The 13,939-nt window shown below is 38.6% G+C and overlaps 1 protein-coding gene across 8 annotated transcripts in view; it reads right to left on the reverse strand.

Annotated features, from left to right (window-relative positions):
* The window catches only part of RBMS3 (RNA binding motif single stranded interacting protein 3), a 722,404-nt gene that overhangs the window by 287,385 nt on the left and 421,080 nt on the right, over positions 1 to 13,939 (reverse strand). The window lies entirely within an intron of this gene.

Genomic DNA, 13,939 nt, shown 5'->3' on the forward strand with positions numbered 1-13,939 from the left:
CACCACTGGTGCCCATTGGTCTTGCACAAAGACCAAAAACACATTTCCAGCAAACGGGTATATTGCCTTCTCTCACCTTCCTAATCACAATCCAATCCCCTCTTTTTTTTTCTTATTTAACCTCTAAATATTTCTAGAGCAATTTGGCCCTTTCATTTTTACTATATGAGAACTACTAGCTGCATAACTTTACAGACCAAGATTTAGGTTTCACAGTGTTTCTCAGGCACCTAAAACCTCAGAAGCTGAGGGTGAAAAAATGGAGCTATTTTTGTCTGGCTGCCCACACCAAAACCATAAAGATGACATGAAAATCAGAGAAATAACTGCATGGATAGGTAGTCTGGCTCTAAAGATGATGGTTCTTGAGTCCTAACATATGGGTGAGCAATCAGTTTCCATTACAATAAGCTCAGCTGTTTATTCATATGAAAGCATTTTACAAAGGGAAAAGTAGCGTGGAACAAATGCCAACTAAAAAAAAACACAGATCCAGCAAAAAGGAAAAAAAAAATCAGAGATATTTTTCATATTTAATAACTTTTTTCCCATAAGCATAAAGCATTAGTTCTCTCCCTCTGCAATAATTTGATAGCCATGGTATTCAAAATACAATGAAATGTTTAAAGGGGAAGTGTTTAAAGTGGAAAAAATGCCAGCAATAAATTCAATTATACTGATAAATGATAGAAACATTCTATAATTTAGATAATGGCATTCTCCAATTAGAAAAGTGGCCAGCATATTTTTCCCTTTAATTTTTAAAAGAAGTTTAGTACTAAGAACTATTCATGATGTCCTGCACAGACCTTCTGAAAATGTTTAATTAACCCCATAATTTCCCCTTATCGTCCAGCCATTGGAAGCAGGTATCTTGACACTGGAAAATTATGTGCAAGTACTGAAGTGTTTAAGATTGGGAAAAAATGTGGGAGCTAGGCTGCCTGTGGGATACTGCCCTAGCCTTTCACCTCTGCTAAGATGGAAAAAAATGTCTGCCTTAGGTCATAAGTCAAGTGGGCTTCATGACATGAGGGAGTCCCTTAGGATTGCAGGCAGAAAAATGAGGAATGACAGACACAGGTACTAGGACTCATAAGCTACTTCTGTATAGCTGTGTGCTGGTTCCCTACGAAAACCTCACACAAGCATGCTGCTTCCTATCGTATTTTACCTGGATGCATCTTAGGAAATTCTTGAAAAATCTAAGCTTTCAATCACTGAAATCACACACGCACATGCACAGACACACACAAAAAGCCCTTTAACGGTTTTTGGGCCTGCAGCCATCTTTATCCAGCAGGCTGAGCTCTTGGCATGGAAAATGCTGGGTTAATTCCTCCCACCCCTGCCTGTATAAACAGGAATTTGTATCTCATGCCCCGCTGAGTTCAGTGAGGTGACTCAAACAGCAGGGTCCCTCACGCTGTCCTCAGCATTCTGTGACACAAGCCTCTCAGGAAGTGAGGTTTGGATGTTGAGCCTCATATTCCTTCTCCTCACCTAATCTTGTAAACCTTCATCTTACTCTCCTAAATTATTCTCCAGGCTGGGCAGTTAAGAATTAAGTGCCAGGAGAATGGTGCACCTACAATTAACTGAGTGGAGAGGCTTTCTCTACAACACTTTTCCTCTCTGCAATAACAGCACTTAAAAAACCAAGGAAAACCCTAATCTTAGTAGGGAGTAGCAGTGACTTTACCTATTTCAGTTCACACAGCTGGAAGAGAAGAGGAAAGCTTTGGGGCACAAGTGACTTTTTCAGGGCTCCCTGTATCATCATTGCACTGCTGCAGTTACAATGTGTAACACAAAAATTAATACACATATTCATATGTGCACAGGCATATATAGATACATGCATCACATGCAGCACAGGAAAAGAGCTAGACAATGAGATTTTACAGATACTGTAATGAACAACACATCATACTACAGGCTTTGCATTAAAGGACATGTCTAGAGTTCTTTCTTCCAGCTACTAAATGCAGCGCTTAGGTTGGACATATTGCAACAAGCCTGTAGCAACCATATTAAAATTGTATTCTGACAAGCAATAGCACATTTTCATGAGGTTTTACACATGGTCAGGGATTCAATCCTACCATTAAAGGGAACAGTCAGCCAGTAAGTATCTTGAGCCCGTTCTTCCCTAGCATGAATGTAATTACACCCCAGCACACCAAACCACTCTATCTCATCTGTGTGACCTTTGTCCTTTAGCAATCCCACAGAGAAAAGAAAAAAATAAAACAAAAAGCTGGCATTCTTGCTACAAGAACATCACATACTACTTTGAATCTGCTTCAAGATTTTGCTGCCCTTAGAAACACTGAACTCTCTTCTGTATGAACAACCTGACAAGAAGCCAGGCAAAGGGCCACTCGTCGGTCAACAGGAAGTGAGCTGGGACAAAAGGTCCAAGTTGAGGAACGCTTCTCTGGGCTCTCTGTCGATGTGCAGCCTCGGCAGTCTGTGCTTGGGGTACAGCCAGCATAAAAATGTACTCTGGGTAACTGGGGGCTTTGATTAAAAAGCCACAGTGCTTAATAACAAAACCCAACTGGAGAGAGGACTGAAAAAGAAAGAGCCAAGCTCATGAAAAATAGCTCATGCCTTCAGGCTCATTTTAAAAATGTGTTTTATTGACTTTTTACTCGATTAAAGGATACTCTTATTCTCTTCTTAGATACTGTCCACCGCTCCATACCTCACATCAATAGATGCAATAGGCTTATGTAAAGCAATCCAGAGCCACTGTGTGAAAGAGTTCATGTTTCTCTCAACATCTCGGAAAAAATGAGCTCTTGAACTATTCGGAAATCCCATTAAACCCACACATGGATAGAAAATAACTGCATTTCCAGAATGTGTGTGTGTGCACTGACACCAAATACTAAGTACATGTAGACCCAACCAGTTTATAACCACTTCTGAGTTAACTGTTTTGAGAAGCAGTTGCTTTCAGGCAGCTGAACCAAGTGGCATTGCCAGTGCCAAAAGATGTTTGTTCACTGAAAAATCTCTGAAGTGGGACTTTGGGCAGCCACATGAAGGCTCTTTAGATATCATAGCAGGCATTCAAAATTAGGTGCTTAATCACAAAACCAAATCACTTACCTCACTTGCAGCAGACCTTTGTATATACAGAAAACATGTGAAGTCTCTTGTGTGGGAAGACCTATCCATAGCCATCCCTGCAACTTCACTGTTTGCAGCTTTGGGGGATTCAATTAGATGTCTGGGTTTTTTTCCCCCCTTTCAAAAAAGCTTCTAAATTTTTTTTGCACATAAGGAAAAAATATCCTTGAGACTCAGAGCTCAAATATAACTTTCTCAAACAGGACTGTGGATTCCTCTCCAAGTAACTTTAGCTAAATGACTAAAAATTTCAAATGAATTATTAAAACTAGAAATATTCTTTTTCCTTACTACCAGAAAATTTCTGAGTGCCCTGAAGTCAGTTGGTTCAGAAAGCGTCACCAATAAGCAGAAAGAATAAAAATAATTCACAATTTAAAATTGATCATGATTTTTAATTTTGATGAGAAAACTTTCCCACTACATTATATAGTATGCTTATAAAGGCCTTGGTATTTAAGACATTGTTAGCTAGTTTTTGTTACTAGTTCAGGATGAAACTGAAGTAACGATACAGAAACACATTGTCACCCACCATCTGTTGGGCTACCCCCTTTGCAAGTTCTCACTCCATGAAAAACACAAAGCAGCTTGCTGCTCCTTTGTTGAAGGTAACCTCTCTCACGAATAACCTGCATTTACGCCGATACCCTGAGTGGTGCATGGACCTGAACAGTCACTGAGGAGCATGCAAGAACTTGCCGTCTTATGGTAACTTGCTGATATGAGCCTTCAGCTCCCTGCCTCCTTCCCTTGTTGACTTTATCATATAAATAGTAAGAATAAAAAGGGGTAAGAAGAGATTTTGCAACAAAAGTAATCTGATGCTTAGGTCATACTGGGGACATACTTTAAACTAAGAAGGGGAACGACTGCCTGGCAACAGTGGTGAAAAATACATGCTGGCATTCATAGTGCTAGCAAATTCAACAATGCCATGGGAGCAACAAAGAGCAGATCTTACTGCAGTGCATGAACAGAAAAGTGGTGCAAAATTCAGCTAAAATAATCCTTCCTCTATTCAGTTTGGAGGTTTGTGACCATTCATGAAATCTACATTTCATGACCAACTACATTTCAAGCCCAGAGTGAAACAGAAAAATAATTACAAGTTGAGATAGTATGATTTAATAAGAAAGACTAAAATAAACAGGGTCAGTTACTGGAGAAGACAGAGAAGAGCCTTCTGGCAAATTATCAGTTGCTGCAGTATGTAAAGATAAAGCTATTTTTCCATGTTCATTTGGAACAGTAGCCTAAAACACAGCAAGGAAAATAAATCAGATGCCAGAAAAACACCCAAACTGTGGGGTAAGCATAGCATGCACTGCCTGGGAATGTTCAGGAATCCCAATCATAGAACTTTTGGGGATAGGATGCAGGAATAACTGTAGGAATGAATCAGCTGCTGTTAAGCTTACCTGATCAGGTGGATGGACTACATAAATTCTTACTAGCCCTATCTTCTCTAAGTATTTTTATACAATCCCACATTAATCTTACTTGAAACTAAAGAATTTATGCTAATATTTTACTAGTTATCTCTCACAACAATAGGTTTATATGACCTAGCTGTCATTGATAATTTGAAGCCTGTAATAAATATTTTGTGACTAATAAAACATTACACATTAAGCTAATTACCAGATGAAGAAAGACCACATATTTCATTGCAGTATTTTTTCACTTCTAAGGACACACTCATATTTCTCATGTTAACCCCTGTAAATTAAAAGACAGATTAGCAATTGAAAGCTTATATATGAAGTGGATTAAATACAAATCTCAATTGTACTTAAAAAACTGCCTAGATATAAATTTCAGGCTATTCAGACAGTCATCACACAGCTGTTACTTTGCCTGTTATAGTCTGTTTGAAACCACTCTCCGTTTTCACTGCAAAAGCTTTCAAAAAACTTGAGAATGGTTCCTGATCCCTTTTATTTTCAATGCCCAGTAACAAGACCCATGGAGGACACCTGCTTCTACCTTCTGGAAATAACTTTCTGCAATTTAATTTGACTGGCAGAAAATAATAAACCTCCAAACCTCCCTATAGTGGTAGCCAGGTCTGTCACACTGACTTGCTGTAGTCATCCCCTCTAGAACTCAGAGCCCTTCAAATAGATTTACTGGGAAAATCCAAAAGATATTTTGAAGCACAGTGTCTGAAACACTAGGAACACTGATTTTCTATTTTCTTCTTCTGTGTGCTTTGCGTCGTTTTCCCCTTTTTTTTTTAAGTATTATACTGTCCAGCACACTGGAATTAACCAGGAGATATGACCCAGATGTCAGTGCATTTGTAGTGGAAAAAGGCAATTTCAGAGTCTAGTGCTTAATAAAATTTTTGCACGATTTCCGACAGCTGCTAGCCATGTGTTATTTCAGGATAGCTGAATCACTGCACTATTAGAGAACTGAACCACGCAGAACATGCTGAAAATGCAAATCCACAAATTACTTTAATGTGGGATGTAAGTGTAACAGAGCATTTAGGGCTAACACTGATAAATAACCACTACGTTATCCTTGCCACCAGATTCTGGATTCCAAAACCCAAAATCTACTAAACATATGTATTTGCTGTATGTAATTATAACATTCTGATTTAGTCACTGGAATCTCTTCTTTCCTTTAGGTTTACTCTTGTTTACTTGTGACACAATGTGGGTTCTCATTGCATACTAGAATCTAGAGACAAAATAAAAGCCTGTGGTTTGAAACAAAAGCTAAATAGAAATCCTTCCTCTGATGATCTTAAGGGCTACAACAACGTGTAAGTTCCAGAATGTAGTCCTGGAGCTTATAAATAAATTAATAAATTCCTTCCCTCTTGAAATTGGCTTGCCCTATGTTACGAACAGGGATGTGATCACTCTTCATTGCTTATATCACCTTTGAATATGGAATGTTGGCCCCAGTCTGTCACACAGCAGCAATTTGAATTCAACAAGAGTTAAGCTTACCCTAAAAAGTAGACGAAAACAAACATCCATGCTTATGAGTACACTGCTACGGCACGTGGGTGGCCATCTGAGAGAAGAGACACTGGGACCAAAGTCTCCTCTGATATAATTCCAATGACCTCAGAGTTACACCAAGGCCTAGTTGCCCACTGCATTTACTGATACACGTCAGGACTTTTAAATAAAAACATATCTTGGGTGAGAGAGTTCCATAAACAGATGCACAAAGCCTTAGAAGGGTTTTGCACACAGCATGGTGCAACCCAGTGATCCTGTCCAGCAAAACACCGGAAAAGCTCATTAATCAAGAGCCAAAAGCTCGCACTCTGGATTTTTCTGTTTATCTTCGCATAATTTGTTTACATAAATTTTGTGCAATATTTTTTAACCCATCATTCCTTTGGTATTTACTTATCTTCCTCGAAAAAAAACCTTTCTGCCAAATAATAATTAGAAAGTAGATTTTCCCCTTCCCAACTATTACCACCACTAGTAAGAGAGGACATTTAAGGAGATACAATAGTCAAGAACAGCCTACTCTGACAGCAGGCCCACAGTTTCAGCCCTGCACACCACTCCTGATAAAAATATAACAAAACCATTAGAAAATATAAGGCATATATAAAGGCAGATGGCTAAAAAGACTGCTCCAGGTATAAAATACTAGGTTATGATTTAAGGCCTTTTTGAAGAAAAGGGCATGTTGCAGAATTTCAGTAGGTTGCCTTCTCAGTAAAAGCAGGCAGGGTTTACCAAAGCTGACAGGAAGGGACAATGAGGGAGTGAATTAGTGAGAGAGGCACCAGTTAGTTGTATACTCTGCACCCTAGAAGGTGTTCAAGTATTCACTTCTGCAGAGCAAGGAGTAGGATCCAGATCAATAGAGAAACTCTGCTGCATCTCAGCATGATCCTTCCACACCCTGTACTCTGGCTATCATCCTAGGTAACCACTAGCATGGTCTTCTCATGCTTCAGAGCAGAGCACAGGATCCCTGACCTCCAAATGCTCTACTGCTGCCTATATATTTATATATATATATATATATATATATATATATATATATATATATATATAAAACAAGTGAAAATGCCTGTATCAAATCCCCTTCTAGCATGTTCATTAGAAGTCATTAATGATAGAGATCTACAGATTCGCACAGAAATGGTGACCCCCCACTATGGATGCTCATGACAGAACTTTTCCCTTTTACATACCTTAAATACTCACTGAAAAGACATCTTTGAAACAGGTTTTGTTATTAAAAAAATGGTGGCTATCAATAACAAAATAACACACCTCTGAAACCAGCTGCTTCACATTCCATCCATCAATCTTTTGCTTGCTTATGTCAAACATTGACAGGTTTAATGCATTGAGAGATAGGAGTTTGTCCTTGGCTCAAGCGGGAGGGAGGAAATGAAGGCTGAGCACCAGCCCACAGAACACATACAAAAAAGCCTTAGCAGTAAATTGGGACCTTGTAAACACCCATCCTTCTATGCCCTGTGATCTCCTTGTGCAGACACCACACAAGATGCAAATGTCTGTGTGCATCACCCTGAGCAAGGACAAAAATAGCAATTCTTGAACTAGAACATCTTCTTTTTGGATGCATCTTGGGCAGTGTAACAGGAACAGGCATATGCCCCAGTACTATATCCTGGGCAATTCTAAAATCTCCCTTACACTTTATAAAAATTACAATAAATCTATCTATACAAATTCATAGACCAGAATTTTCTGCACTGACAGAACAAATAGCCCCTACAAATGTAAGCAAAAACTAAGAAGCCAAATATACCTCTCTAATTTCAATTTTTGGGGTAAATCTGAGGCATGCCAAGAAAGCGCAGCTATCTTCAAAAACACACAAGTCCCAAAGGTCTTTAAAAGAAAGGCTAAGAGTAAGTCATAGTACCTGCAGCTTGCTGAGAGAGCTGAAAGAGGGGAGAAAAGAAGAACAAGCATGGAATACTATGTCCTGAACCATCCCCATGCATTAGGAAACAAAAGATGCTGCTGATATTGTGCTTCCTAATGACAGTTTTGTACAGAGAGTTTGGGAAAACGTCTGATCACAGCTTGCATCAGGATTTATCCTGTCTTGGGCTTTTATCATGGCCTTTTGTGATAGAAGAAGGGATGAGATGGTTTTAAACTAAAAGAGGGGAGATTCAGGCTGGATGTGAAGAAAAAATTCTTTACAATGACAGTGGTAAAATACTGGCACAGGTTGCCCAGGGAGGTGGAGGATGTGTCATCCCTGGAGACATTCAAGGCCAGGCTGGATGTGGTTCTGAGCAACCTGATCTAGTTGGAGATGGCCCTGCTCACTACAGGGGGGTTGGACCAGATGAACTTTGAAGGTCCATTCCAACACAAACTATTCTATGTATCTATGATTCCTGTGTACACATCCCCCAAGATAATTTGGGAAAGAAAGGCATCAACTCCAACCACAAAGACAGCAATCTTCCCTATATATTTGTAATACCAACACGTGAACCCTTCTGGTGCTGTAGAACATGAATTTGGCATGCAACACTTACATTTACTTTACCCTACATGCGGTTTATATTACTAATTATTAAATTCATTTTTACACAAAATTGAGTATATTTTTAACCTTACCAAAACCTGGTCATATTCCCAACCTTACTCTTAGCACTATCTCCCAGATAAAAAGGAAGGTTAAGTCCATTCTCTGGTCTTGGTGGTCTTTAGTCCAGAAAATGCAGTGGCTAGGCTGTTGTGTGGACAGCATCATTGGCCACCAAGCTCTAACCAGATTAGGAACACCTACAGCTCACTGAGAAATGGTTTAGTGGGAGGTGCCCCTAACCATGGCAGGGAGGTTGGAACTAGATGATCTTAAGGTCCTTTCCAACCCTAACTATTCTATGATTCTATGAAATACCAGTGGTGCGGTCAGTGTCATGGCCTATTTCTTGAAAGACTGTCCTGATTATAACATAAGCAGGGCCTACTTTGGCTAAGATATGCAATAGGTTCACAGTTAGCCATCTCAACTACCCAACTGACATGTTCACCTAAGAGGATAATAAAAATTAAATGTTATTTTCAAGATTTCTCCACCTTTTCTGGATACTGTATATGGTCATCCAGAGGGAAAAATGTCTCATAGCAAAAACTGACCTGCAAAATTTGTTCTACCACACACTTTCTTTAGAATTCTGTAAAATGGGATTAACTGCATGTCTCCTGCATCCTGGGGTGTTTGGAGATCAAATGCATCCAAGACTGTGAGGCACTCTGGTACTGCAGTAATTACAGCCATGGAGGAATTCAAGATAGGCAGATAATCCTCTTTATGCCAGATGGGGAAACACTGAAGCAGAGAGAAGTTAAGCAACCTGTCACTCAAAAAAACCCCAAAACACGTGGAAAGTGCCACAAAGAGAATCTCATCCCCCCCCTCCCCAGTACTTCAGACATTTTGAACAAGCTTCAACATGAAGAATATTACTGGAAATAACAACATGGGAGACAAGTGACTAGCAGATTCCCAACTACACAGCCCAATGAATATAAAACACCATCTCCTCTATCTCATCACTGGTGTTAGCATATATTACCGCACAAGATTGCTGAATGCAGCATAACTATAGTCATTTTGATAGTAACTGTTTAAGTCAGTCAAGGGAAAAGTTCGCTGTCACTTCTCCAATCCTTTACTCTGAAAGGTGGCAGCACCAGCTGCAACCTTTTTCTTTCTGCAGGATCTTACACCTGCGAGCACCAAGGGGCTCACTACTACCAAACAAGTTTCATGGCAATGTAGTAACTAATTACATTGGAAGAATGACTCTTGATTTCCACTGGCGATACCTCTGCCTGGGTGGTTTCAGGAAAAGAGTTATCAGTCAAGGAATAGCAATTTAGAAGCTGTAAAAGTGGGGACAGAGATGCCTGTGGGACTTCAGTGTGTTAGCTTTGCTTGCAACAATAGATTAGGAAATCAGATCAAGAGTTACAAAGTAAAAAAGGAGGAGGGAGAAACTAAAGTTAGACAGATAGGAACTGCTGCAAACTGCACTTTTGATAACATAGGTCTGATAAGCAGATACTCATAGGTTAACAGGGTTTATACCTCCTATATTCAATCACAACAGCAATACGGCTACACACTGTTTCCCATGTGCAAAACAACCATGTGTGGTGATGTAAATCACCCAGAAAATCAACACTTTAAAGAATGATTGTTTTTGATGCCAAATGTTCAAAGAAAAACTCAGTATTATTCACCTGTAAATGAATAAGCAACAGTATTTCACTAGAAGGATTATTAGAGGTTTCTTCAAGCTCAGCCCTCCAGAAATGTCCAGTTAAAAACAACAATTTTTCTTTAAAAAATTAAGGAAGCAGTAAAAATCATGTATTTATAGTATTAATACTTTATAGCAATTTGCTATGACAACACTATTTCAGAGCTCAATGATATGCTTAGGTAAAAAAGCAGCCTACTTACATATCAAGATATCAAGTTGTATGCCCGTTCTTAGATTATGTATACATATAGGTAAAATTTACGCATTCCAGTCAATCATTTAAAAGGAAACACAGTTGTCTGAATGTTTTCATCTGTCAAAAAACCATCATTATGTAACATTTCACTGGGCAGTTCATCTTATTCTCTATAAAAAACAAAATGCTGAGCTCATCGAGCTCAAGTTTAAAACAGCAAAGTACCATGACCAGGCTCCTGACGGCAAATGCTAATGGAGTACTTTGCTCTCCCCAAGACTAACGTGTCTCATGCAAACCTAAAAGGTACTTTTCATGAACAATGGCAGCAATGTAGCTCACTGCATACACATATTAATGGAGAATCACCACAAAGATGTATGGCTACAAAAAAAAACTCATTATCAATTTAAAAGGATATGGGTGCAAACATGACTTTGAGTGTTTATCCAGCCCTACTACTACCTACTACTACTTTACCTCAGTCACTGCAGCTATTATCTGCAAGAAAGGCACTGCTGCACAGTTTTAGTAGATAAATTTGGAATTTTTACAGTAGTTTCTAGTAGCCTGCATGGCCAGAAATCAGTGCATTTCCTACAATTTTGCAACACAAAAACCATGGAATTAAAGAGGCCATCTTCATATTTAAACTCAGGTTTACTGCATGGGATTCTAAAATGCAGACTATGTCTTTATTATTCAGTGATTATATTTAACTTGTTAGACCTCCATGTTTCAGTTTTCTTAATTACACCGATCAATGCAGTCTTTTTCTGATCTAAATGGTTTTTATGCATTCTTTAGCCCCTAGAGACACTTACAAACAGTTCTGAGAGACACATATGGGACAGCAAAGAAAACTCAGAAGGTTTAATCCTAGTTTTGCCAATACTTCCCTCTGTGACTGTGAATAAAGGACAATTTCTTGCTCCCTTCCTCCTGTACCTTCAGTTTCCATGAGAGGATCTCAAAATAGACTAATAGGCCTCCTATGAGGAGATCTTAAAATCATTCAACTATTTTAAGTAATGAAAGTTCTGACTATTAATAATTTTGTCCTATTGTTGATCCATTTAAATACAGACACTGCAACATCGCTTCACATGCCTATCAACTATAACCTCTCAAGCTAACAATAGTTAATTTTTTGTGACAGTTCTCTAGTTTAAGCTTATTAGTTCCTCCTGCTGCATGAATTAGGAGTCTTTCATCATCGTTAAGGTAAGGACTGAAAACACAAGTATCCTTTTGGAGTACTCCTTAACTTTCCTACTTAGCTTTTGTTATTAGTGTACAGCAATTTTTCTCAGGCCAAGTAGTATCATCACTGTTTTTACACATCTTGGCCCTTCCTCCTAATCAATCTTCCATGGAAACATGGTCCAGAGAGGATTTCCAGTTTGCCAGGTGACAGAAAACCACTGGTAATATTTTAGTAGAATGACTAAGATAAAAATAAAGCCCTGTAGAACTTTCAAATGATAATTTGCAGGACTTTTTGCAGGAGTTAGCCAATGAATCCTAACAGACATGGTCTCTAATTAGGAGTTTGTTTTTACCAGGCAAAGCTTAAATCATTCCTACTTTTGTAGGACTATTTGCCAGGTGACAAGGATGTGCACTTTCCAGCCTTTATTTTCTCATCAGCTGGGACTTGTGCTTGAATTATTGTTTGGCATTTTTTTGTTTATTTTTAAGATGAATGGTAATATAAAATGGTACTACGCTCCCTTTGTAACTAGAGGGCAAGCTTTTACATGGAAAAATTATCCTAGATAAACCTTTGGAAGAAGGAAGAGAAGAAATGATGACTTGACCTAGATTCAGATGAATAATGACAGATTAAGCATTTATTTCATTATTGACTTGTTGAAGTTTACCTTCAAGAAAGAGGGAAGGCAGATGTGATAGCTGTCTACAATTACATGAAAAATTTTATTAAGTAACAGAGCTGCTGATTGTTGGTACTTCCAACAATGGGTAGAATTGGAAAGAATGGTTTTCACAATGTTCACAATTCACTCTGGGAATATATTCCTATAAAAGAAAACATGTGCAAACCAAGACTTTTGAAAGGTTCATGCAAGGTCACCCACATATAAAACACATTTCAAAAATCAGCAACTTACTAAAATCACCTATGCCCTAAATATTTATTAAATAGGACCTCCTAAGCATATTTAAGAAGTGTCAAGCTCTGGATTGATTTCAAATCTAATCATAAAAATAAAATAAATCTTCCTTCAGAAAAAATAATAAAAAGGCCCAATAGAAAGCAAAAGAAAATGGTTTAAGGGCACTAATGTATAAATTCCCAGATTAAATATCACTCACTCACTTACCTGGGGTAATGCATCCTGTTCTGATCACTTTCGTACCAGCAATTTGTAAGCAAACCAGAGGGTTTGTTCACTGATGAACAGTAACATTGAATAGAGGTTGTCAGGAACAGTTTTATAAGGAAATATTGTTGAAGCTAAATTTTATCTGTTGGGTTGAAGCTAAGATTTATCTGTTTTGCTGATCAAATACAAGAAAAGAGGAATGTATTTTAACATTGAACTATAATATTAAAGGGTAAAAAGTGAAAACCTAAGAGGGAGATGAACTAATTAGTGTGGTGCGTAGAGGTAGGGGAGGAAGGATAATGAAGAGCAGTGGGATTAAACTAGGAAGAGCAAAATTTAGGCTGAGTATAAAGAAAAAACCCTTACTAATAATAAGTTTTATTATTTCTAGAATTAGTCTCTCAGGTAAAATGATGGAAACACCTGTCTAAGATACAGGACTTTTAAATTTAGGTTGCACAAAGACATTAATGCATGATACATACACAAAAGGCATATACTCTTTAGGGAATAAAACAGTGCTGGTGAGGACAGAAAGAGCAGATGAGACAACATCCTGTCACACCTCTATGAATGAGATACACTTAACATCCTCTTCAAGATGCCCAAAACACAGCCTACACCCACATCAGACAAGCCCTCCTTTGAAGCACTGCCCACATGGAAAAAGAGACGGGCATGTGCACAAGGGGATGGGCACATGGGTGGATGGCAGAAGCGGCTGGCCCAACATAGTCCCAAGCACAGCAGAGTGAGTACACATCAGCACACCTGGACTTTGTTCCACATTCCCAGCATCAACTCTCTCTAGCACTCTTACAGACCTTCCTCAGCATGCTCTTACCTACCATAGCAGAACAGTTTGAAGGCAACGAGGAAATTAATCCTAAGCAAAAATACGGAATTTCAGTTTTCTAATTGTTCACTGTGAGGAAGGTGAGACAGGCTGGCTAAGGAAGTTGTGGATGCCCTATACCTGGAAATGTTCAA

Source organism: Pezoporus wallicus, unplaced genomic scaffold (genome assembly GCF_028554395.1).
Source record: "Pezoporus wallicus isolate ANWC-B61680 ecotype Strahan unplaced genomic scaffold, APGP_CSIRO_Pwel_v1 contig_3181, whole genome shotgun sequence".
Classification (NCBI taxonomy): domain Eukaryota; kingdom Metazoa; phylum Chordata; class Aves; order Psittaciformes; family Psittacidae; genus Pezoporus; species Pezoporus wallicus.